This window comes from Mobula hypostoma, chromosome 6 (assembly GCF_963921235.1).
Source record: "Mobula hypostoma chromosome 6, sMobHyp1.1, whole genome shotgun sequence".
NCBI classification, from domain to species: Eukaryota; Metazoa; Chordata; class Chondrichthyes; order Myliobatiformes; family Myliobatidae; genus Mobula; species Mobula hypostoma.
This window is the reverse complement of record NC_086102.1, coordinates 93,427,562-93,450,224: the sequence shown is the minus strand read 5'-3', so window position 1 is coordinate 93,450,224 and position 22,663 is coordinate 93,427,562. Positions and strand designations below refer to the sequence as shown.

Sequence of the window (22,663 nt, the reverse complement as noted above, 5' to 3'; positions counted from 1 at the left end):
GAATCCAAGGGAGACCAATATCCTGGCAGGAAGATTTGCTAAGCCTATTGGGGAACTAGAATTACTGGGGAGTGGGAACCGAACTGAAGAGATGGAGGAAAGGGTGGTGGGCTCACATATAGAGAAAGCTTGGAGACAGTGCGAGAAGAAGGATATACAGGTGATACAGGTGACCGATGGTTTGAGATATGTCTATTTTAATACAAGAAGCATCATGAACAAAGTGGATGAGCTTAGAGCGTGGATCAGTACTTGGAGCTATGATGTTGTGGCCATTACAGAGACTTGGATGGCTCAGGGGCAGGAATGGTTACTTCGAGTGCCAGGCTTTAGGTGTTTCAGAAAGGACAGGGAGGGAGGCAAACGGAGGCACTGCTGATCAGAGATGGTGTCACGGCTGCAAAAAAGGAGGAAGTCATGGAGGGATTGTCTACTGAGTCTTTGTGGGTGGAAGTTAGAAACAGGAGTAGGGGAAATATGAAGTTATCAGACAGGAACTTGGAAGCATAAATTGGGAACAGATGTTCTCAGGAAATGTACGATAGAAATGTGGCAAATGTTCAAGGGATATTTGCGTGGCATTCTACATAGGTATGTTCCAATGAGACAGGGAAATGATGGTAAGGTACAGGAATCATGGTGTACAAAGGCTGTTGAAACTCTAGTCAAGCAGAAAAGAAAGGATAAGCTTATGAAAGGTTCAAAAAACTAGGTAATGATAGAGATCTAGAGGACTATAAGGCTAGCAGGAAGCAGTTTAAGAATGAAATTAGGAGAGCCAGAAGGGGCCATGAGAAGGCCTTGGCAAGCAGAATTAAGGAAAACCCCAAGGCATTCTACAAGTATCTGAAGAGCATAAGGATAAGACGTGAGAGAATAGGACCAGTCAAGCCTGACAGTGGAAAAGTGTGTGTGGAACCGGAAGAGATAGCAGAGATACTTAATGAATACTTTGCTTCAGTATTCACTACAGAAAAGGATCTAGGCGATTATAGGGATGACTTACAGTGGATTGAAAAGCTTGAGCATATAGACATTAAGAAAGAGGATGTGCTGGAGCTTTTGGAAAGCATCAAGTTGGATAACTCTCTGGGACCGGATAGGATGTACCCCAGACTACTGTGGGAGGTGAGGGAGGAGATTGCTGAGCCTCTAGCAATGATCCTTGCATCATCAATTGGGACAGGAGAGGTTTTGGAGGATTGGAGGGTTGCAGATGGTGTTCCCTTATTCAAGAAAGGGAGTAGAGATAGCTTCAGGAAATTATAGACCAGTGAGTCTTATCTTCAATGTTTGGTAAGTTGATGGAAAAGATCCTGAGGATTTAGAGATTTATGAACATTTGGAGAGGCATAATATGATTAGGAATAGTCAGCACGGCTTTGTCAAAGGCAGGTTGTGCCTTACGAGCCTGATTAAATCTTTTGAGAATGTGACTAAACATATTGATGAAGGTAGAGTGGTAGATGTCGTGTATATGGATTTCAACAAGGCATTTGATAAGGTTCCCCATGTGAGGCTTCTTGAGAAAGTAAGGAGGCATGGGATCCAAGGGGACCTTGCTTTGTGGACCTAGAATTGGCTTGCTCACAGAAGGCAAAGGGTGGTTGTGGACGGGTCATATTCTACATGGAGGTCGGTGACCAGTGGTGTGCCTCAGGGATTTGTTCTGGGACCCCTTCTCTTCGTGATTTTTATAAATGACCTGGATGAAGAAGTGAAGGGATGGATTAGTGGATTAGTAAGTTTGCTGATGGTGGAGACAGATACGATATGGTCTTTTAAGAGGCTTCTGGATAGGTACATGCAGCTTAGAAAAATAGAGGGCTATGGGTAAACCTAGGAAATTTCTAAAGTAAGTACATGTTCTGCACAGCATTGTGGGCCAAAAGACCTGTATTGTGTTGTTGGTTTTCCATGTTCTAATATCAGGGTCTTTGATTATAGCAGTTGTTTTACTGAAGTAGTGAGAAGTGGAGGAAAGTCTGGTGTCCACAATTCTCTGCAGTCTCCTGCAGTCACAGGCAGAGCAGTTGTTATACCAAGGTATGATACATCCGGAAGGGATGCTTTATGGTACCTCAATAAAAATTGGTGAGGGTCAAAGGGGACATGCCAAATTTCTTTAGCCTCCTGAGGAGGTAAAAGTGTTGGTGCCTTTATCATGTCTGTGACATCTACATGATTGGACCGGCACAGGCCATTGATAATGTCACTCCTGGGATCTTAATGCTCTTAACCCTCTCAACCTCAGCACCACTGATGTAAAGAGGAGCATGTGTACTACTCCCCTTCCTGAAGTCGTGGCTTGATCTTTGTTTTGCTGCCATTGAGGCTGCTGTCATGACACCGTGTCACTAGGCTATCTGTCTTGTTCCTGTCCTCTCATTGTTCTTTGAGATACAGCCCATTACGGAGGTATCATTTGCAAACCTGCAAATAGAGTGAAAGCAGATTCTGGTCACATAGTTTTGAATGCATAGGAATAGAGTGGGTTGAGGACATTGACTTGTGGATTTCCAGTGTGGAGAATAATATTGGTGGAGGCATTGCTGCCTATCTTACTAATTAGGGTCTATTGGATAGGAAGTCGAAGATCCAGCTGCAAAAAAGGGGCGTTGAGTCCAAGTTTAGGAGTTTGGAGATGAACTTTTGGAATTATAGTGCTGAATGTTGAGCTTTAGTCAATAATCAACACTCTAACGTAGGTGTCTTTACTGTTCAGAAGCTCCAGAGATGAATCTAGGCCCATACTGACGGCATCTGCCACAGACCTATTTTGTCAGTAGGTAAATTGCAGTGGGTAGATGTTGTGTAGAAAGCTGAAACTAATCCATGCCACAACCATCCTCTTGAAGAAATTCGTGATGTTGGATGTCAGAGGCAATGGGTGGCAGTTGTTTAGGCATGTTACCTTGATTTTCTTAAGTACTGGGATGATAGAGACCCTATGAAAGAAATAGGAAATCTCAGGCTATGTCCACACTAGACCAGATAAATCCATAACTGAAGCTTTTTCTCTTCGTTTTGACCCTCCGTCCACACTGAAATAGCGTTTTCCTCTCATGAAAATGGAGCTTTTCAGAAACGCTCTCCAGAGTGAATAAATCTGAAAATACCTAATATCCGGCGTAGTGTGTACGAGGTAATTGGCTATTTTTAAAACGCTGTCATGACGTGCTGGAACAGATGGTGGCGACAGCACGGTATTTCATTGTTTTCTTGAACGCAACCTCCAACACCACAACAACATCTGACAATAGATGTGTAACAGCCTAATGTAACATTGTATAGAAATACAAGATAACACTGATGCAGACATGTTTTATACAATGAGCAAGGTGCTTTATTAACGTATTGCTTGTGCAAACATTCAATAGATGCAATTGTCACTATTGCCCAGTAACTCGTTTTATTGCACATGTTAAATACAGCAAAATAATACACAAAGACATGGCAAAGGTAAAGGCAAACAAATGAGGTAACAGCAAATTTCACTTTTGCCCAGTAACAAGCCTTACTGCATTTAGTTGTAGCTGTCATCCCTCTCATCGGTGAAGAGACTATGGCTCTAGGAAATGTTTCTGGAGAAACGTGCACCAAGTCTTTTGTTTGGCAACTTCCTTTTAAGTTTTTCTAGTCTGTAACTGGACAAATGCACACCAAGTATACCGTTTCCTCTTCTCTTGTTTTCTGTGTGTCCTGTGTATGCCCAGTAGGAGGAAATTTGCCCAAATACCCATTTTAATAGTCATAGTCATAGTCATAGTCATACTTTATTGATCCCGGGGAAAATTGGTTTACGGACGGAGGTATTTTCAAAAACACCTGGTGTGGACGCCTATTGTTTTTACGCGAAGCCAGCATTTTCAAAATTATCCAGTCTAGTGTGGACGTAGCCCCAGATTGAAAATGAGAGAAATTAAAGAATGTCTGCAAATATTCCAACAGCTGGTCTGCTCAAGATCTATCTAAGGACATATCCAGAGACACTACCCAGGCCAGATGCTTTCCACAGGTTCACTCTCTGGAAGTTTGATCCACCTTTTTCCTGCTATTTGCATTTCTGGTGTCATAGTTGCAACTCATTTTGCCACTCAAGTCATTTGAAGTGTATTATCTTTAAGGCACGTCAATGAGAACTGTACAGGATGACACTATTGCACAGCTTGTAGAGCCATCCAGTGACCCGAGTTCAGTTCTGAGCTCCAGTGACCCGAGTTCAGTTCTGAGCTCCAGTGACCCGAGTTCAGTTCTGAGCTCCAGTGACCCGAGTTCAGTTCTGAGCTCCAGTGCTATCCATGTGGAGTTTACATGTTCTTCCTGTGACTATGTGCGTTTTATCTAGGATTCTGTCAGAATAAAAAGCGAGGATAGCAGGTTTGGGGAACCTTGGTTTTTGAGGCCATAGTTAAGAAGAAGGCAGCAGAGAGGAGCAAATGAGGTACTTGAGGAGTATAAGAAATACAAGAGAACACCTAAAAGGGAAATCAGGAGGGCCAAAAAAAGACTCGAGGTTGCTTTAGCGGATAAGGTAAAGGAGAATCCCAAGAGCTCTCTACAGAGCAAAATTACTCTTCTGGAAGATCAGAGTGGTTATCTATGCACGGTGCCAAAAGATCTTAAATGGAATTTTTTGCATCTGTATTGATTCAGGAGATGGACACAGAGTCTGTAGAAGTGAGGCAAAGCAGCAACAGGGTCAAGGACCCTATATAGATTACAGAGGGGGAGGTGTTTGCTGTTGACGCAAATTAGGGTGGATAAATCCCAGGGCCTGACAAGCTGCTCCATCAGACTTTACAGGAAGCCAGTGCAGAAATTGCAGGTGCTCTAGCATAGATATTAACACCCTTAGCCACAGCTGAGGTGCCAGAAGATTAGCAGGTAGCTAAAGTCACTCCACTATTTAAGAAAGCCTCTAAGAATAAGCTGGGAAATTATAGGCCGGTGAGTTTGACATCAGTAGTGGGCAAGTTATTGGAAGATATTCTAAGAGACCAGATATATAAATATTTGGATAGACAGGGACTGATTAGGGATAGTCAATATGGCTTTGTGTGTGGTAAGTCATGTCTAACCAATCTTAAAAAGTTTCTCAAGGAAGTTAACAGGAATGTTCATGAAGGTAAGGGATGTTCTTTACATGGTCCCACATGACAGACTGGTTAAGAGGGTTCAGTCACTGAAAATCGTAAATTGGCTTTGCAGGTGAAGCCAGAGAGTAGTAGCAGATGGGTGCTTCTCTGTTTGGAGCACTGTGACTAGTGATGAGCCGCAGTGATCGGTGTTGGGTCCAGTGTTGTTTGTCACCTACATCAACAATCTGGATGATAGTGTGGTAAACGGGATCCGCAAATTTTCAGGTGAAACTAAGACTGGCAGTATAGTGGAGAGCAAGGAAGGCTATCAAAGCTTACAGCAGGATCTGAACCAGCTGGAAAAATGGGATGATGATTGGTGGATGGAATTAATGCGGGCAAGGTTGAGGGGTCGCATTTTGCAAGGACAAACCAGGGTAGGACTTAGATGGTGAGTTGTGGAGCACTGAGGGATTTCTGAACACAGATCCATAATTTCTTGAAAGTGGCATAAAAGTAGACAGAGCTGTAAAGAAAGCTTTTGGCACACTGGTCTTCATGAATTAAAGTACTGAGTACAGGAGTCAGGATGTTGTGTTGCAGTTGTATATGGCATTGGGGAGGCCTAATTTGCTGTCTTGGTCACCTGTCTGCAGGAAAAATGTCAATAAGATTGAAAGAGTGCAGAGAAAATTGACAAAGATGTTGCAGGGAGTGGAGGACCCGAGTTATAGGCAAAAGTCGAATATGTTACGACTTCATTTCCTAGAGCAGGAGTTCCCAACCTGGGATCCACGGACCCTTTGGTTAATGGTAGGGGTCCATAGCATAAAAAAGGTTGGGAACTCCTGCCCTAGAGCATAGCAGAATGAGGGGAGATTTGATAGAGGCATACAAAATTATCAGGGGTGTTGATAGGGTCAATACAAGCAGGCTTTTTCCACTAAGGTTGGGTGAGACTAGAACTAGATATCATGGGTGAAGAGTGAAAGGTGAAATGATTAATGAAACATGAGGGGGCAATTTTTTCACTCAGAGGGTGATGTGAGTGTGGAATGAGCTGCCAGCAGAAGTGGTGGATGCATGGTAGTGGGGTAGTGAGGTAGTGTTCACGGGTTGAATGCCCTTTCATGAATCAGATGTCTGAGGGGAAAAAGCTGTTCTCGAATCATTGTGTGTGCCTTCTGGGTCCTGAAGTGGCAATGAAAAGAGGGTGATGGAGATCCTTAATGATGGATGCCACCTTTTTGAGGCATCACTCCTTGAGGATATCCTGGATTCTGGGAAGGCGTTATAGAGCTGACTGAGTTTACAACTTTCTGCAGATTATTTTGCTCCTGTGCAATGGCCACTCCATACTAAATGGTGATGCAGCCAGTTAGCATGCGCTCCGTAGCACATCTGTAGAAATTTGAAATTGTCTTTGCTGACATATTAAATCTCCTCAAACACATAATGAAATATAGCCACTGTCTTGCCTTTCTTTATGTTAGTCCCAGGATAAATCCTCAGAGATGTTGACACCAAGGAACTTGAAATTGCTCACCCTACCCTTTCCACTGTAAGGATTGGTGTGTGTTCCCCCAACTTATCCTTTCTGAAGTCCACAATCAATTCTGTGGGCTTACTGATGTTGAGTGCAATGTTGTTGCTGTGACAGCACTCAACTAGCTGATATATCTCGCCTTCTTGTCACTAGACTTTTACTAGACTTACTAAACATTTATCTTCTTGTGTCAGTAAATGGCGGCATTAGTAGAGACCATGAATTTCCCAATGCTACGTTCATAAACCTGTGGTATACCTAAAATTACCAACATAACTGAATGACTTAAGAAAATAGTCCTTCATAAAAACCAGAAGTATGGAAGACCACAGGGAAGAAAATTTGCCGCTTTTACCCATTCTAGCCTGTAAGAGCTGCCAGTCTAACAGCAATGTGTTTGACTGTAAGCTGCAAAGGGTAAAATAGTGTTAAGTGAAAATGCCACACCCAAGTGTTACAAAGCCCAATTGGTTCCTTATTCAATCTATGATAAAGCAGCCAATGAGCTAGATCATATGGAGGCTGAAGAAATTCTTTCCAAGATTGGGTGGAGCCCATGGGGAGCACCAGTGGTCCCAGTAGCCAAGAAGAATGGGTCTGTCAGGATCTGTGGTGATTTTAAGGTCACTATCAACCCAGTACTTAAAATAGATCAATACCCTTTGCCCAGGATAGAGGATATCTTAGCAAACATTTCCGGAGGGAAACACTTCAGTAAAGTCAATTTAGCTGAGGCCTACCTATAGATGGAGATGGAAGAAGAGTCTAAAGTGTTTCTCACTATAATAGGTTTGATTTTGGAGTAGCATATGCACCTGCACTCCGGCAGAAAACAATGGACCAGGTGCTACAAGTCTGGCCAGGCACACAGTGTTACCTGGATGACATCATTGTTATGGGCAAGGATGACAAGTAACATCTCCAAAACCTCAAAATAGTGTTAAAAAGATGAGAAGATTATGGGCTCAGCACGTGATGCAACAAGTGTGAATTCTTTAAACCAAGCATCACTTAATGCACTAACACCATACCGCACAAGAATTACACAGGTGAGCCAGAAAATTCAAGTAGTGGTGGATGACCCAAGGCAAAGGACGTGTCACAGTTGCAGTTCTTTTTAGGATTTGTCAATTACTATAACAGATTCCTGCCAAACCTGGCTACTGTGCTCCACCCCCTGAACTCGTTACTATAGATCGGGAAGGAACGGCAATGGGCAAAGCAATACTAGGTGGCTTTCCAAAAGACAAAGGAAATGGTGACGTCAGGCACTGTACTCTCACATTCAATCCACATTCTCTAGTGAAGCTTGCCCATGATGCCTCACCTTTTGGTATAAGTGTAGTTAATCACATTATGAGTGATAGAAATGAATGCCTCATACCCTTTGCATCATGATCCCTTACTGCTGCAGAAGGAATTACACACAAATTGACAGAAAGGCCTTGAGCCCAGTTTGGGGCATAGCATTTTTGGGCCGGTACTTGTATGGGAGAGAGTTTGCCCGCATTACTGACCATCGGCTGCTGCTGTCCATTTTCAGTCCACAGAAGCCTGTTTCACTAACAGCAGCAGCACAAATGCAGAGGGACGCTCTGTTTCTTGGAGGTCACAACTACAAGATCAAATTCAAAAGAACGACTAATCATGGAAATGTTGATGGATTGTTCCATTTTCATGGGCTCCACTCAACTTTGGAAAATAAAATACCTAAAATGTTTACAAAAGAGGACCCTCCTCTTGCAATATTCTTCCTAATGCAAATCTACAATCTCCCTATTATGGCAGAGATGACCCAAAGGGAAACCAGAAAAGACACCACACCATCTCAGGTCTACATGGCAACCCAAACTGACTGGAATGTGCAGCAGAAATTTCAGTTCCCCCATTTTTACCAGTGCCAGGATGAATTTGCCCTGGACAGAGGCTGCCTTATGTGGGAATTGAAAGTTGTTGTGCCATGCAAGCTGAGAGCTAAAATGTTGGAGAAGCTACAAGCCAGTCATCTAGGTGTGGTTAAAATGAAAGTGTTGGCCTGAAACTTTGTCTGGTGGCCTATGATAAATCAGCAGCTTACCCTGCTCTGTTCGGAATGCCAACATGTCCAGAAACTGTCAAGAACAGTGCCTCTCCATCCCTGGGAATAGCCTGCGTTGCCCTGGCAGAAGATTCACATGCATTTTGCCAGACCAGTCATGGGCATAAATTTCTTGGTAGCAATGGATGCAGCTACAAAGTGGCCAGAGGTGTTCCCAATAGCCACTACTACAACCTCACACACTGTTGATGTGTTAGGAAGCCTCGCCTTAAGGATTGGTGTTCCAGAACACTTACTGACAATAGACCAGCTTGTTGCAGAACAGTTCAGTCATTCCTGAAAATGAACAGAATAAGACATATTCCACCCATTCTGTACCATTCCACCCAGCTACAAATGGCTTAGCGGAAAGGTTTGTCCACTGCGAGCAATATCAGCAGAACACACTACACTGACACTGAATCAGAAGCTCTCAACTTCCTCCCGGCATTTTGTAATGCAGCACACTCAACAACAAACAACTCAACAGTTATGCTGTTCCAGGCTCGTCCCTTGCGCACACTCAAAACCCAGTCTCAGGAGTGTGCATGACAAACAACTTCTCAACAAAGGAGGTTGAATGTTTCACTCCTGGACAAGCAGTCCTGGTGTGAGTCTACAGAGGTGATCAAGAGTGGGTACTTGAAAAGATTTAGGACAGAACGAGACCACTCGCCTACACAGTGAAGATTGCACCTGAAGTCATCTGAAGACAACACACTGATCAGTTTGAGGAGAGCAGAGTCAACTGTTAGAGAAGAAAGGTATCCAGAGCTGTCAGAACCACTTCCTGCAGACCCAGAGTCAACCCCTACAACTACCACAGACGAGGCCCCAAAACGTGAGATTGTTTCACAGTTACTAATCTCACCTGCTATGCAGGAAAAACATTATCCCACAAGAGTAAGAAATCCTCCACAGCGATTAAATCTTTAGGCCTAAATAGGACTATTTAAAATTTACTACGCTGTGGACGTCTACTTAGGAGTTGTATTATATATACAGTATATTATACAAGTAAATATATTGTTTGATTAAGCTTTTTGTTGTTTACACAATTCATTCCAGTTTACATGTAAATGTACACGAATGGCATACATCATTACACCACCACATCAAAAGTACATGCCTCACCAAAAGTAAAATGAACTCAGAGCAGGTTATGCACAACTCCATGCTTTTCTTTCGATTAGTTTGGAGTTATGAAACATTATAGTTCACACTTGCCTGCATTAAGTTCCATCGAACCTTCTTCAGCCCGTTTTTCCTGCCGGTCCAGATTCCACAACAAACTTTGATAGCCTTCCTTGTTGTCCACTACACCGCCAATTTTGGTGTCATCCACAAATTTGCTGATCCAGTTTACCACATTATCATTAAGGTTGTTGATATAGATGACAAACAACAACAGCCTAGCACCAATTTCTGCAGCACACCACTAGCCCAGTCAAGAAGGCAACTGTCTACTACCATGCTTTGACTTCTCCCTTGAAGCCAATGTCAATTCCAATCTACTACCTTACTTCATCCGGAATGCCAAGCAACTGAACCTTTCTGACTAGCCTCCCATGCGGGACCTTGTCAAAGGCCTATGTGTCTTTGCAATTTCCTTTTAATGTTCTCCAGTTCTACCAACCTCTGAGGCAGAACGTTTCAGGTTAATGGGTAACATCTGTAATCCACAAACCCTCCTTGTGTCTCTTTGCCCTTAATTTTCATCCCTTGGTCCTTATATCATCAGCTAATGGGAAGAGAATTATCTACTTCATGTAAAAATGTCACAATTTTGTACACCCCTATCACATCTTTCTTCATTCAGCTTTATTTTAAGGAAAACAATCCTGGTTCCTGCAATCTAGCCTTTTGCTAAAATCTCTCATTCCTGGAACTATTCTAATAAATCTTGTCTGCAGTTTCTCAAACACCTGCATATTTTTTTTTAATTATGATGACCACAAATAACTGCGGTACTTTAATTGTGAGTGAGCAGAGTTTTCTATAGGTTCAGCATAACTTCAGTTTTTATTCTCAATGCCTCCGTTTATGACACCTGAAAATCCATATATTTTGTGATCTGATCTCTCAGTGTATCCTGTCACAGCTAAAGATCTCTGATCGCGAATCCCCCGATCCTTCTGTTCCTGCACAATCTTTACAATGGCCATGAAGTCTCCATTATCACTAGCCATCCCTTCGACCAAATGTAGCAGCCCCACACTTCTGTTTAAATTCCATCTCCCCTTTTATTGTTTCTACTTGCCTCTAACCTTTTTCAAGTCCTCTCAAGTTTAAAATTTACCAACAATACCAATACCCAAGTCATTTAGACATATATCAAAACAAATGCAGCAGATCTGACACTGTCTACCATCAACACACATCAAAGTTGCTGGTGAACGCAGCAGGCCAGGCAGCATCTCTAGGAAGGGGTACAGTCGACGTTTCTCTGCCACCCTCCAGCATTAAAAATAACTCGTAATCAGATTCACTGTTACTTTTTTCTTTAAATTGACTTTTGTTAAACAGCACTTCGTCTCAAATTCTTTCTAAAAAGCCATACTGACAATTTCCACTGTATTCCCCTCATAAATCTTCTGTTGCTAAGATCTTTACCTCTGACTGTTGTTGCAAAATTGAACACATTAAAAGGTTTGTGTGGACTTTCTAATACCACTTCAACAAGATCAAGTCATCTGCCTAAATATGGGAGAATTTATTTATTTTATTATTACTTAATAGTTATGTATTTCAATTGCACTGTTACTGAGAAAAATTAAAAATAACTACCGTATTTCACTGAGAAGGTTCCAAGGTTCTCTTGTTTGTTTTGCAGAGCAGTCAGGTTTTGTGTTTTTTTAACAAGCACAAACAAGCTAAGAGAATTCAGTCATTTATCCAGCTTTTCAGCAACGATACAAGAGTCAAGTATCTCTGTCCGTACCACAAAACTGGGGCAATCAATGGTCTTTATAATGACTGAAGCACTCTGGTAAAGCTGAAACAGCCACTCGTCCTATTTAAAAATCAATTACAACAACGAATACACTGAGCCCAAAGGAAGGCTTTGTGTGCATGCTTCCTTCCTGGCTAGTAATAATCAAGCTAAATTTAAACACAGACCTTACACTGAGGAGCTGAAAGAATAAGGCACATCTGCAGCGTGGGATGCATCTGCTGCTTCAGAACTACTCAGACAGGAATGAAACCTCCACCTGTCAGACATAGAGATGTGTTGGCACAATATGCAAAGTAGTCCACACTTATCTATTTAAATATACTTCTGAAGGTATTTCATTCTTTTCTGCAGCCTTGTCAGCTTTTTGCATGGGTTAACAAAATGACATTTATTCAATGCCTTTACAGAATGCATTATGGTCACTTAAGTACTTCTAAAGTGTGCACACAATTGAAGGAAACATGGCAGCCAACTTGTGCCCAGCGAAGTCCCACTTACAGCAAAAATGAAGGATAAATTTTGACCCAGCAGGGGAACCTCCTTCCTCTTCAGCTTGTACCTCAAGCTGGGCACCAGACAGGCAGATAGAGCCTCAGTTTACAGAAGTCTGCTATCAGTCAACTGTATGTGGACATATTTGATCCAGAGCACAATATTAGAAATATTAGGTGATACTACTAAGGATGATGGTCAGGGTGATTTCATGAAAGCTGAATTAACTTCGAATAAATTAATGTGATGCTAGCTGTGCGGGTGGAACACTTAAATATTTCAGGCATCCACTTCTATTAAGCTAGGAACAGAACAATTGATTCTCAAATAACTTTTCAGTTATGATTCTGTTGCTCTTTTTTCTAGGGCATATTCCTACTGAGCACTTCAAAACAACAATTATAGGAATGCTAGATGAATTTTTTTTTGCTGAAGCCATTAGAAGTTGGGTGGAGACTTCCCAAACTCAATTTGCAGAAAACTAATTGACATTTGAGATAAAGCAGATTGCTATGCAGCATAAATCTCGTTACTGAAGTCTGCTGTGCTTTGCAATGTCTAAAGCTTGAGTCTGGCTAATTTGAGTTGGTAATGCATTCTATGCTAGCAGATGTAATACTATTGCAATAGCATCCTTAAAGCGTCATTTACGTAAATAACTCACCAACAATGATAGTGGAATACCACAATCCACAACTGCTCAGGATTTCTTAACAAATTCTGGAACTGTGAACACAATTACAGGTAACAGCAGGTTGTTGACTGAGAATTTATCCAGTTCTAATGAGATCTTACAGCACTACAGAACAGTTTTGTCTGAGCTTACAAGGTGAGAGAGAACTGCACCAAGTTTCTAGGAAACAACTATACTTCCTTAGGGTTTCAGCATGCATGGAAAGGATGGCAAGATATGTCAAGGTGCTGTGACTAGCACCTGTTTCCAGAAAACAGTAGCCTGCAGCTGTACAGAACATGTCCACGTGTTTCTCCTGAAGCTGTCTCCCAGGTCCTAGAGTCTTTAGTCCATGGAAAACGTCTTCCCTGCAGCCAGCCTGCAAGCTCAGAAAAGCTTTGTATTTCTCAATGAAAATACAGTGCCAGACTCATCAATCTCCTCTTTAGGCAATCCTGATATCCCTGGAACCAATCTAGTGAATTGTGCTACACTCATTTGGCAGTCAACACATCCTCTGAGGTAAGGAGATCAAAACTGTGTAATCAATGTAGTTGCAATAAGACTTCTGTATTCCTGTAACACACATCAAAGTTGCTGATGAACGCAGCAGGCCAGGCAGCATCTCTAGGAAGAGGTACAGTCGATGTTTCAGGCCGAGACCCTTCGTCAGGACTAACTGAAATAAGAGCTAGTGAGAGTTTTGAAAGTGGGAGGAGGAGGGGGAGATCCAAAATGATAGGAGAAGACAGGAGGGGGAGGGATGGAGCCAAGAGCTGGACAGGTGATTGGCAAAGGGGATATGAGAGGATCATGGGACAGGAGGCCCAGGGAGCAGGAAAAGGTGGGGGGGGAGGAACCCAGAGGATGGGCAAGGGGTATAGTCAGAGGGACAGAGGGAGAAAAAGGCGAGAGAGAGAAAGAATGTGTGTATAAAAGTAAATAACGGATGGGGTACGAGGGGGAGGTGGGGCATTAACGGAAGTTAGAGAAGTCAATGTTCATGCCATCAGGTTGGAGGCTACCCAGACGGAATATAAGGTGTTGCTCTTCCAACCTGAGTGTGGCTTCATCTTTACAGTAGAGGAGGCCGTGGATAGACATATCAGAATGGGAATGGGACGTGGAATTAAAATGTGTGGCCACTGGGAGATCCTGCTTTCTCTGGCGGACAGAGTGTTTCGCTGAACACCTATGCCCCATCCCTCCCCCTCCTCTCTTCTTCTATCATTTTGGATCTCCCCCTCCCCCTCCCACTTTCAAATCTCTCACTAGCTCTTCTTTCAGTTAGTCCTGACGAAGGCTCTCGGCCCGAAACGTCGACTGTACCTCTTCCTAGAGATGCTGCCTGGCCTGCTGCATTCACCAGCAACTTTAATGTGTGTTGCTTGAATTTCCAGCATCTGCAGAATTCCTCGTGTTTATGTATTCCTGTATTCAAATTATTTCGACCAAAAGGCCAACATACCATGTCCTATTTATTCACTTGCTGAACCTATACATGGGCCTTCATGGACAGGTATACAAGGTCCCTTTGTACATTAGCACCACCCAGTTTCTCACTATCTCACAAAACTGCCTCTTTTTCTGTTACGTGCACCAAAGTGGATTGTTCCCCAATGTTTTTTAATTTATTGGCAAACAGTGCAGAGTAGGCTCTTCGAGCCCTTCGAGCCACACCACCCAGCAGTCCTCCAATTTAATCCTAGCCTATTCACAGGACAATTTATAATGACCAATTAACCTGTCAATTGGTACGTCTTTGGACTGTGGGAGAAAACTAGCACACCCAGAGGAAACCCACGCAGCCACTAGGAGAACATACAAACTCCTTACAGGCAGCAGTGGGAATTTTCCCACAATATATACCAAGTTGCGTGTCTCACTCACTTAGCTCCTCCATGTCCCTTGAAACTTCATTACAATATTTTCCATACCCACAGTCACACCTATTTTAAACAAGGAAATAAGAAATCATTGGTATTGATTGTGAAAAGCTGGAGACCAAGCACCCCATCTCTCCACCACCCTGTCAACAACCTAGACACAGTTTAGCGAGATAAAAAGAATCCCTTCCACTCTTTACCTTACAATAACCAATGTTCAATCCACATCAGATTGCAGATGCCCTAATTTCCTGTGTGGCAATTTATCAAATGCCTTCAGAAAATCCACTGCTTTTACCCATCACGTCCTTAAAGAACTCCAACAGATTTGTCAACCATGATATTTCTTTGTAATCCCTTATTGGCTCTGACAATTGCAATATATTACAATCTTCGTTATAGATTCAAATATTTTCCTTACCACAGATACCAGGCTAACAGGTTTGAACTTTTCTGTTTTTGCTCTCCCTCTTTTCTTGAATAGTGGAATTGCATTAGCTCGCCCTCTAATCCTTAGGAATACTCCAGAATGTATAGAGCTTTAGAAGGTGATTCCACCACCTCTAAAGCCAACTCCTTCAAAGTGCTCAGATGTAAATCATTGTGCTCCTTAGAATCTATTGGCTTTTAAGCTCATCAGCTACTCTTGTACTATTTTTTGACTTGGTTCTTTCAGTTCCTCATCCTTATCAATATATTCATATTCTAGTAAATCCAGTAGGTTTTGCATATCTTCTGTGAAAATTCATGCAAAGTCATGGTTTAATTATTATACTTGTTTCTTATTTCTAATTACACATTTTGTGGTCTGTCTTTAAAGGACCCACACTTTGCTTTTTTAAGAGCTTTCAATAGTTACTATCGCTGTATTTATGTTTTTTGTCAGTGTATTTGAATTTTCTGCCTTTCCTTTTTTATTTTGGTCCATCTTCTCTGAAGTATAAAATTCTCTTATCCTCAAATCTACTATTTCTGACAATTTTATAAGACTCTTCCTTGGATTTAAACTGAAAGAAGGTAATTGACTGAAGTGCCTGCAAAGCCAGAGGGCAGGCAGCAATTTTTTGAGCAACACTTTCCTTAGTGCTGAGAAGTTCAGAGTTGTTGGGATCTATGGGACCTTCTGACATCTTACTGCTCAATAAAATGCCACTCAGTCTCACCTGATCACAATGCCATATTCCATTGTTGCCCTCTAAAGCTTTGGCCATTTATCTATCCTCACCCCACTGTAAACCATCATGGGGATAACTCATTTCAGATTCCTTCTGGAACTGCCCAACATCTGCACTTATCACATGGACAAATGACGAGTAAGTACAGAAGAATAGGATGAATAACTGTGAAAGGAGAAGCTCTGTAATCACCTGATACCCTCTGAAGCATGCTTCATTTTCAAACAGTGGTCCTCCTAGAGTGCCTAACCAAAAAAGAATCAATATTTCCAATATGTGAACAAAATGCTGAGGATAGCCAGCATGGTGTAGTATTTTACCTGGAATGGAAGGCTGGAGTTATGAGGAGAGGTTGGATAAGCTCAGTTTATCTCACCAGAATGTTGGAGATTGGTGGGGTTGCCTTATACAGATCACTAAAATTATAAAGAACATAAATAAGGAAAGTCTTTTTCCCTTAAGGCAGGCGAAATGAAAACTGGAGGGTACATACTTAAGATGAGAAGAGAAATCTTTAAAGTAGTTCTGAGGGATATGCTTTTCACACAGAGGGCGGTGGTTATCTGGAACGAGTGCCAGGGGAGGTGGGTAGAAGCACCTACAATGTTTAAAAGGTATTTGGACAGACACCTAGGAAAGACACAGATCCCTAATGCAACCAAATGTGATTTATGGTGATAAGCTTTATGGTCAGCGTGGTCAAGTGGCCTGAAAGAGCCTATTTCTGCACTGTAAATTCTATAATTTTATGATATTATTTGGTACACACCAAACATAGCCATAACATTGTGTATTAATGATCAACTTAACGTTCATTATCCATCCACTACTAAATTCTAGGGATCTACAGACTAATTAGTTTCAATCAACAGTAGAAAACAATATTTGAATCTCTGCTAATAACAAAGGCTTCTGCCTTTCGATCATTCTGTTTTTTCCCGACATGGTCCTGAGCAAATCCTCAGTAAGTCCCAGGAGCAGAAATATAACATCCAGAGCAACACAGTACTTTCTCTGACATAAGTGTCCAGCTGCCCTCCCAGAATGTGTTGACTACCCCATTCACCGGCTATAAAACCTGTCAAAGAAATCAAATGTTTCTAAAGCAATTGATTTCAGATGTATCACACTGTCAAGAAGTCATGGGAAATGCTTAAGAATAAAAGGCAGCAAAGAGTGTTTACTAGTATAATACTAGAGATAATAGCGGGGTGTATAGGTTATCCAGGGAGGGGCAGCACCTCTGGTGAAGGGGTTTGTCCTGTCCAATCTGGGGCAACTCACTCAACTTGGTCCCTACACTCAGCTCTCACCTGCTGTTCCAAGTCGCTGTTGGCATGCAACAACAACCACACTGCTTTGACAGATGGGCTAAACCAGGCAATGGTGGCCAGTAGGTCTCATACCCCAGAGAGACAGGGCATGTCTGTCTCAGCATGCTAAGTCAGCTCTGGCGGACAGGGCAGATGAGATCTGCAGAAGGCGGATCTGCAAAACTCCATGGAGAGCAAAAAGCAAAACAAGACACAGAAAAAGTCATGGTCGTCTACAGCAACCAGGGAAGATCCCAGTTATGGTGACTACTCGTACCACTGGACACAGACTTCCAAGATCAATAGTGGAACTTTAAAAACTCTCCCGCACAGGGTTCCTGCCATCGTCAAATATGACAGACAATCTCCAAGAGAGATTATTTCCTAAAAGGAAAGATGAAAGGGTTGGATTTCAGGAGGATGTCATTTTTATGATAGTTTGCTTGAAAGACAATGCTTTTCTACTTGTAGAGGAGTCATCCATAAATACAACTCATGAATAAATCCAAGAAATAACTTAGAAGGAGCTATACAATCATCTGATACACTCTTGAAACAAGTAATATAGCTGTATGTAAGTTGAAGTAGAGTATGTGAAGGAAATGGTAGAATTTGTAGAACGCTGATCGAGGACCTGCTGGCCAAAATGGTTCCTTCTTGTGCTGTGTTATCTCATAGTGCATTAATAAATGATTTAGATAAATCTCTTTTTTCTGCGGGTGTCACTGTCACTCCCAACTAATAGATAGCATGGGAACAGACCTGTGCTGACCAAGATGCCAATATACAATAATCCCATTTGCCTGTGTTTTGCCCATATCCCTACAAATCTTTCCTAGTCACATACCTGTCCAAATATGTTTTAAATGCTGTAACTGTACTCACCTTACCATCTCCTCTGTCAGCTCTTTCCATATACCCCATTGCTCTCACACTCTCCCTATACCCCATCACCCTTGCTCTTTCCACATACCCCATGACCATCACCCTATACCCCATCGCCCTCGCCCTCTCCATATATCCCATCGTCCTCACCCTTCCCCTATACCCCATCACCCTCAGCCTTTCCATGTACCCCATCACCCTCCATGTGGAAAAGCTGCCCCCCAGATCATCTTTAAATCTATTCCGTCTTAGCTTAAACCAGTGCCCTCTGGTTTTGGTCTTCCCTACTCTGAGGAAAAAGACTAACTATAAGGTTAACCCTCTACCTCATTCACTCCAGGGCAGCCTGTCCAACCTCTTCTTATGACCCTACAGTACAGCCAACATTCCTGCAAATCTTCTCTGCACCCCCTCTTAATCATAGTCTTCCTATAGTATGACAACCAGACTGCACATGATACTCCAAGTACAACCTAACCAATGAGTTGTACAACCAGAACATGGCTCCTATACTCAGTGCTTCGGCCAATGAATGGAAGCCAAAAATAGCATACCATACGCTTTACCACTTTGTATATTTGTAGCACCACTTTCAAGGAATTATGTACTGTATTAGGAAACTCATGTCTTGCAGTTTAATAACGCTTCCTAGAACCTACCATTCACTTTGTAAGTCCTTATCTGGGTTCACTTCCCAGAATGCATCACTTCACACTTGTCTAAGCTAAATTACATCAGCCATTCCCTCTCCCACTTTCCCATTTGATCTAAATCCTATTGTAATCTTAGACAATCTTCGTCATTGTCCACTGTAATATCAATCTTGGTGTCATCTGCAAACTACTAATGTACAGTATCTTCCAACTATTAATGGTCTCCAATCTCCACTACCACACTACCACTACACGGCCGGGTTACACAACAAAGCTATAAATAAAAATGCTGGAGACAGGAGCTAAGCTAACAGGGTTCTTTACTGACTGAAACCGAACTGAACACACACGTACAGATCAGTACGCGCCTAATAGCTCATGCAACGACGTGTCCCTACAACATAAAGTAGTCCCATATTACACAGTAGCTATACAGTACAAGATCCAAGAACAATGAATGAGCAGCAATGCATTTCTAAGGCAGAGTGTTGTGCAGCTGACGTTTTCTTTCAATTTGTCACCATCCCTAACTTTCTTAATCAGCAATGAAAGAATAAATGATTAGACCCTCTTGGACAAATTCAATTCACTTTTCTCTTTATTTTCCATGAGAAACTTTGTTTGTGCAGTGGTAAGGATAACAGTACAGAGCTTAAGATACACAACACCATCCTACATATAGTTAAGCACAATATAAAATACTCACAATAGATAATAAATACTAAGAATTAATGCATGTGATTTAAAATACAAATACACATAATAAAACTGACTGTTTTTACTGTCAAAGGTGCTGTGCATACTATATATTCAAAACTGGGTGTTGAGGAGGTGAATGGAGGAAGGCACAAAATGGATAATGCTCTTCTGGTGCTGATGGGCAGGGACCTGTAGCGGCATTCAGATGGCATGAGAGTGTAGTGTGTGTGTGATGTCCTCTACTACTTATTGAGCCTTCTTTATAGTCCGTCTCTCATGGATGCTGCTGAGTGATTCTTGGTCCTGGCCAATGATTGTACTACTGATTCTGACCATTCTGTGGAGTGGGCTGAGGTTGATAGTGTTCACTGCTCCAAACCATGCTGTGATGTTGTAGGTTCACATTGATTCAATGAAGCATTTATAAAATGTCTGGAGAATCAATGGCTGGACCTGAAGTTTGCACATCTTCCTAAGGGAAAATAGCCATTGCTGGCGCTTGGAGAGTATCAACCCACCATTGGTCTTAAAGGTGATTTTGTTATCTATAGTTGTGCTGAGGTACTTGTTTTCTTCAACATGCTCTGTTGACTGGCCTCTTGTTTCCAGGGTTGGGACAGTGTACTGTTGTTTTCTAAAGTCCACTACCATTTCCTTAGTTTTATGGGGTTCTGTCCAGATAGTTGTGGTGCACCATCCTGCAGATTTATTGATTTCCTCATCAGAGTTGGTAGTGTCAATGATGACAGTGTAGCTGATGTACTGCATGCCTGGGCGTGAGCTTCTGCAGTCACCTGTGTACGGTGTGAACAAGACTGGTGAGATAACCGAGCCCTGTTGTGCTCCTGTTGATATTATTAGGCTTGCTCTTGTTGGAGGTAGTCATTTCCTTACGCGTGACAAATGTTAGTTACACACATGAATGCTTTCAAGGTCCTATTGTACAAAGGCATGGACTGCCTCACTTGACAAGGATATACAAATTGCACGCTCTTCAGTAAATTCTCCACGTCTGATCTTAAAACAAAAAGCAGTTGAAAATGGTCAGGTCTAGGTACTCCTACAACGATAGCGTAGGAATGGGATGACCGACCTCCAAAGGTTTGAAGGTTCCAATGGTGAATCACATTTATCAAACCGTGTATTTGTAATTTGTTGTAACTATTAATCTAATCATAACAAAATGTATGATTTGGTCTTAAGTCCCGAAAGTGTTAATTTGTGTGTCTTTTAATAATAAGCTTATTTGGCATCATATGGGATTATATTTTGCAGAAATGAATCATTCTTCCTATCATGGAACAAAAAAGCTAAACATTCAATCCCTTGCAAAACATGTACAATTATGTTTGGGATGTTCAATCTAATCAAAACAGATGTACAGGATATTCCATAGCTTTCAAATATTCATGACAGTGTTCCAATTTGAAATAATCTTCCTAGTTTCTACATTTTATCATTACTAACTACCTCGTCATACTCATAGCTGTATCTCATTGAATCATTTACTTCCTTAAGTTATGCCACAATTTTTTGATGCAATTTTCAATCATAATTGAAGAATCCTCATACTAGTTTTGATGATAATTAAATCTCAAAAGGCAAGTACCTTCAGGAAAAAGGTTCTTAGAAGCCATTTTCAATTATTACTTACACTGTCAACTATTAATTATATCTGCATGTTCCTCATGCTGATTTTAATTATGGCATACTCCTTTAATGTCGATCAGTCATAGGTGATCCCTCAATCACAAATTAATATCCCAATAATTACCATATTACTACTGATCTTAGGGTAAAATGTTCATTTGCATCCAACCAGCTTAATTATTTTTCTGTCCCAATCTCAAATACTGCTCTTATTTGCAACTGTTCTCATATTTACAGTAGGTATAGCTGCACATTATTTCAAATGTAAGTAAGGGAATTCACTGGGAGTAATATCCACAGGTCCCCAATGGTAGCCACCCGGGTAGAAGACTATCATTTAAGATGAAATAGAGGTTTGCAGGAAAGCTACTTCAATAACCATCAAAGGTTTTGATTTTCATATAGATTGGATTGAACTGGCAAGGATATCTTTGGAGGAGTTCACAGAATGCACTGGAGACATTCTCTTGTCTAACATGGAACTGGTCAAAGAACAGGCTAATTTAGAAATGTTGAGTGATGAGAAAGGATCTCATGGAGCAGGAACCACAGAACAGTTATCATAACTTAGACCTGAAACTAACTTCTTAAAGTTACGAGGTTTATGTAAGTGGAGGTAAAGTGTGTAATAGGATAATGATTTTTTAAATTGGATAGGAAATGGCAGTTGGTTAAAGAAATATCTTATAAATTTCATGGAAATATCCCACTATGAAATAAAACTTTACAATAAGGATGATTCTTTCATTACGAACGAAGGATATCAAAGATAGTATCAAACCGGAAAAAAGTAAACCCGAAAGAACAATAATTTAGGAACAACAGACAAATAAAAATAAGAGAGGGAAAATAGATTGTGTGAGAAATGTGGTAAGAAATATAAAATGAAATACTAAATATATAAAAAGGAATACAGTAACTAAGATAAAAATTATCTGTGTCACAACAGTCTAGTCCTATGTGTATTAACTCTGATTTTCTCTATCCACTCACATTACCTGGAACTGTTGGAGCTCTTCTATAGCTCTGCATTTCACAGCTTTTGCCTGAAACTTTATTTCTGTTCTTGCTGTAATGTATAGAACATAGAAAAAACAGTGCAGCATGGGCAACCTAAGTAAACCTACTCCACAATCAGTCTAACCCTACCCTCCTATATAGCCCATAACTCTCAAGATTTTCCTTACACATGCCTGTCTAAGTCTCTTAAATGTCTGTAATGCACGTGCCTCTACCACCAGCCCAGCACTGCAGTCCAGGAACATTCTACTCTCTGTGAAATAAACCTACCTCCAATATCTCCCCTAAATTCACTGGCTCTTCATTCAATCCTGGAACATCTGAACAGCAAAGATGTATACAACATGATGCTCTTTATCAACTACAGCTCAGCATTCAATCTTATCATTGTCACAAAAGTAATCAATAATCCAAGACACTGGCCTCAATACTTCCCTGTGCAATTGGATTCTCAGTTTCCTCACTTGTAGGCCCCAGTCAGTTCAGATTGGCAACAACATCTCCTCCACGATCTCCAACAGGCATGTGTGCTTAGCCCCCTGTTCTACTCATCTCAC

The 22,663-nt window shown here is 41.5% G+C and overlaps 1 protein-coding gene across 9 annotated transcripts in view; it reads right to left on the bottom strand.

Moving 5' to 3' along the window:
• The window catches only part of mcf2la (mcf.2 cell line derived transforming sequence-like a), a 307,378-nt gene that overhangs the window by 193,574 nt on the left and 91,141 nt on the right, over nt 1–22,663 (bottom strand). The window contains exon 1 of one of the 9 annotated variants that reach the window (XM_063051231.1): nt 11,492–11,704. The exons of the other annotated variants lie outside the window; for them this stretch is intronic. The gene's annotated coding sequence lies outside the window, so the exon portion shown is untranslated. Of the gene's footprint in view, nt 1–11,491; nt 11,705–22,663 lie in introns of those variants that run through there. 9 annotated transcript variants of the gene reach the window in all.